Source organism: Delphinapterus leucas, chromosome 20, assembly GCF_059928025.1.
Source record: "Delphinapterus leucas isolate spDelLeu-1000000601 "Yukka" chromosome 20, BTC_Dleu_Yukka2, whole genome shotgun sequence".
NCBI lineage: Eukaryota > Metazoa > Chordata > Mammalia > Artiodactyla > Monodontidae > Delphinapterus > Delphinapterus leucas.
The window spans coordinates 32595815-32600647 of NC_143148.1; the positions used below are offsets into that span (position 1 = coordinate 32595815).

Sequence of the window (4833 nt, forward strand, 5' to 3'; positions counted from 1 at the left end):
AGCAACAACAAAAGCCTACATTGAGCTGCTTTTGTACCACATGTGGCTCCTATTCTGGAGGACAGTAATTTACCATATAAGCAAGATCCTCCAGGTCTAACTTACAGAATGTGGGCTCTGATTTGATGAACTGAATTTCCGTATTTGTTCCCTTTTGAGGGTACTTTAATTAAATATGCATGTATTGACCATCTACCGTGTTTCATGTATTGACTTAGACTCAAAGGGAGGTTTAGACATGAGCTTGGCTTCCTGAAATCTTGAAATCCCTGGAATGTTTCAAAACAATTCACATCAGAATCAGCTGGGATGCTTGTTAAAAATTCAGTCACCCATCTTACTTCTACCAAGTCAGACTATTCTAAAATCTGCATTGGTATCCACTCCCTACGTGATTTTTCTGTACAAAGTGCTAGGTCTGGTAGAGAATCTGTGCCAATTAATTCTACTAGTAGCTTATATTCTTAAAGCCTAAATATCTCTCCTGTTTCTGAATTCAAATTTTCTTTATGTTTAGTAGTTTTTGTATTTCTGTCAAAGGAAAAACTTATGAGAATTACTATTCCTTATGGACGTTACTCTCCTCGTGGGAAGAAAATAGGCTAAAATGTGTGGTTCATGAGCTAAGTGAAATCAAACTAAATGTCAAACGTATTAGACATTTTGGGGAGAATGGTAGATCACTAGAGGTTTTTAAGTTTCTGCACTAAGGGTTTTTATTATAAAATTGATAGCTCACACTCTAACTTAGTGGTGAATATAATTTAGAAGAATGTCTGGGTAAGGCTAAGAAATGACTTAGAGTTTTCTGATAAATATCTGGCATTAATGAGGGAAGATGCTGATCCAATTTTTTTTATGTCCCTAGAAGATATTATTATCCTTATCCTATTGTCCTTGTTAGCTGTTATTCAGTGCTTCTCTGACTGGTATTAATATTATTTTGTGCACATCTCTCATACCTACCAGAACAGTGGTTATCAAATGTTATTGTGCATAAGAATTACGTAGGATGCTTTTTAAAATGCAGATTCCTGGGTGAATATCTAGAATTTCTGAATCAGTGAGTCTGAGGTGGAGCCTGATATTGTTCATTTTTACAATCATACGTGCTCACCCAAGTGATGTGCTCAGGAAACTCCTTTGAGGTGAGGGAGTTACCACTTTGTATATATCCCAAAAGGTCAGGCATGGCCCATTGTCCACAGGTCATCAATTTTAATGCTATTAACCAAATTCACCTGTCTATAGACAAGGGCTAAATCAGATCATATATCAAAGTTCTTTGCAGTTCTGAGACTTTTTGATTTTTCTAATAGAAATTTTGTGACTTGATTCTGGAAAACTTTTAAGATTGGGTGAGTTCAAAGAGGTAATGACTTATTTTCAAGTAAGATTCTGAAAAATGAAATGATACTGATTTTAAACAAACAAATGGGAGATTTGTTGGTATTTAGGAACTTGTGAGAAGAGCATATGCCAAATGTTTTTGAAGTTCCCATCAGAATATTCTTTGCTAAATTTCTTCTCTCATTTGTTATTTTGCGGACTTCATGAAAAAAATCAGTTTATCATTGTTAGGAATAAAAGATGACATGGGATAAATAAAGGTTTTGTGTACTTTTAAACGAAGGAACTTGCTTGAAGCCTTGTAGATAATTGAGTTGAGCTCTTAGGTTATTGAAGTCCATTATGTGGTCGGTGTTGAGAACATTATTTGCTGAGTGTATTTTGATGGTTCAAGAACCCCAAAGAGAGTGTGCTTTGTGATTTTTCTCAATTTAGGATAGCAAGAGAATCCCACAGGGATGCATTTGGCTTGAATTGAGTGGAAAGTTGGAGGGGGCTAGGACTGGTGCTTTCACATTGATAAGACTGACCAAGAGCTGAAATTGAAGTTGGAAGCTTGGCTTAAAATGAAAGCATTTCCTAACAGCCGTGATTCCTGTTGGCATTTTCTTGGAAAACCTTTCATCGGAAACCAAGATTCTTATTTGTTATAATAGGGATAATAGGACTTTTTAACTTACCTGGGCTAGAGTTGACAGATGTGATTAGCTGGTACATGTTTGTAAAGTATTATTTAATACTCTTGTCCTCCAGAAGACAAGAGATTTCCTAACACAAAGATTTCTTGCATTATTTATCATATTCCCTATCTCCATAAGCCTTTCATACATGCAGCTCAAACACATTTAGACATTATCTCATTAGTCTTCTGTAAGCTTCAAGGTCCAAAGTCTTATTACCGCATTGCTCCTTAAAGATAGAAATGTTTCTGTTTGCTCCTGTCAGTTGTGTTTGTGAAGGGAAAAAGTAGGTGAATTTATCTGAATTCAGTTAAAACCAGTTTGGATTGTCTGTAAGAAGTGTGACTGGGGGAGGGGGAGGCTATCAATTAATTCAAACTTATTAGAAGTAGGTTGAGGGTGTTTGGCCAGACTAGAATGATTTAATTTTGTGACCTGTCTGCATCCTCTAAAGTACATGTGGTTTGGGGTGTTCCCAAAGTCTGCCAAGTACCAAGAACATAGTGTTCCAGTGGGGAAACATGGTTCTTCAGTTGAGCTAACATTTGGGTGTATTACCTGTTCCCCAAAGGCCTGTAAAACCCTGACCTCTGTGGCAGAGAAAAACATTTTTATAAAATTCCTGTGTGTGTGTGATGGAGCACATCTATAAAATTGAAGAAGGGTAATTCAGAGTGAGATGTATTTTCAACCAGACACCTATCCCATAGGACTTTTAGCTAGGATCATTCAGAGCTTGAAGTAGAAAGGAAAGAACTGAACTGATTTTCCTCTCAAGGAACACATGCAGTTGGCTGTCTTTCCCCTTGGCCACTGTAGCCTTTGGAGAGGGCTAAGAGAAGAGGAAAGAAAAAGGAGGAGGGAGGACTCTGAATTAGTTACATCCAATATAAATTAAAAACAGCACTGTCCCTAATGACCAAAGAGAGGACATATACAGATTTCAATAAAAACATTGAATGTAATGGCTTAAAATGACCAAAATTAAAGAGGTGGATGCCCAAAAGCAATCTTAAAAAAATTAATACTGGGATTAATTTTCATGGATTGAGAGGTGGGATGAATGGGGCAGGGAAAGAAAAAGGGTAAATTTGGGGATTGTTCGATTTGATCATCCTTTCTTTGATTCTACCACCTCTGCTTCTGTTTTAGGAAAGATGTGACACCAATCCTTCTTTCCTTCTTTTTTGCTTCTCTCACTTCTGCTCTACTCTGATACTTGGCTTTATCCTACCATAAACATTTCTCCAGTAAGAAAATAGTGATAAGAATGAAATTTTTCCTATCATTGCCTTCATTTATTTAATACATACTTATTGTGTTTACTGTGTTTACTATGCCAGACTCTGTTCTAGGAATACACTGGGAATACACTGTTGAAAACAACACACTAGGTCCCCTGCCATCATGGTGCATATAGTCCCTGATCTTTGAATTATAGCACTCTCTCATACATTATTTAATTTGATCCTTTTAAGAACCCTTTGAAATAGCCCAGATTTCTATTTACATTTTATGCATAATAAAATTAAGCTTAGGGAAGCTCAACTGATTTACCTAAGATCATGCAGCTGGTAAATTACGTAATCAGATGGTCACCCAAATTTTCTGAATTCGAAGACAGTGTCCTTTCTGCCACATTATGCCACTTCCCTAAGATCCAAGGTTCAAAGATTATATCTAAGTTGCTGTTTTTTAAATTGAAGTATAGTTGATTTACAGTGTTGTGTTAAGTTCTGGTGTACAGCAAAGTGTTTCAATTATACATATGTGTGGGTATATATATATACACATATATGCACATATATATATGCATATATACACATATATATATATTCTTTTTCAGATTCTTTTTAAGTTTCTCTTTTAAACAGTACCTAGACCAATTATATTATTTATATTTTAGTGAGTTATTACTTTACTCAATACCCCTTCCCCCCTTTGTCAGATATTATTGATCATCATAAATGAACTTTATCTAAACAATTCATGATCCAATGATATTTATTCTAATAAATTATTCCTAGTTCTTAATACAAAATAGATTATCTTTGTAGTGTATAATTATCAGAATATTCTCCATGTTTTGCAACACCCTCTCCCTCATAAAGGTAACAACCAGAAATGGGGAGTAGATGATATACAACTATTAAAGGAAGATATTGAAAAGCTTTAGTCCCAGTAGGTTGGAAAAGTAATTTTCAAAACTAAAAAAAAGTAACATCAAGAAGGGCAACAGAGTGAAGAGAGCACTGGACTAGGAATCAAGAGACAAAACTTTTAGTCTTGGTTTGGGAAATTCTGTTCTCTTTCCAGACCTCAATTTCCTCAATTAAGGAATGGAATTTTAGGCATCTTCTGTATTCTGCATCCATAATTCTAAATCTGAGTTAAGTGAACAGAGACCTTGGAGAGTGACATTTAGGAAACTATTGAAGGCAGAGCAATAGACCCCTCCACAGGGCAAAGCAAGAAAACGTTACAGATCCATTCAGTTCTTGAATCCAAGTCCATTTGTTCCACTATTGAAATGGTTCCTGTTTCTTTTTTCCTCCCTTCAGATCGAGTAAACCTTTCATACTTCTTATGGCATTTGCTTTAGAAATATAACACCTTTGTAAACAAAACAAGCCAATATTATGAAAGGATTGTAGCTTGACTTTGATTTTTCAGCTTAGAAGTGACACCACTCCTAGATATACTGGAATTTTTTCTAAAGCCTATCTTGAAAGGTTTTCTCCAAATTGCCTTATATCCGTTTTAGCACAGCAGGCACATGATGGCTCATAATCACCACCCAATT

General features: G+C 35.7%; 1 long non-coding RNA gene across 1 annotated transcript in view; it reads left to right on the forward strand.

Moving 5' to 3' along the window:
* The window catches only part of LOC115802719 (uncharacterized), a 90150-nt gene that overhangs the window by 7100 nt on the left and 78217 nt on the right, over positions 1-4833 (forward strand). The window lies entirely within an intron of this gene.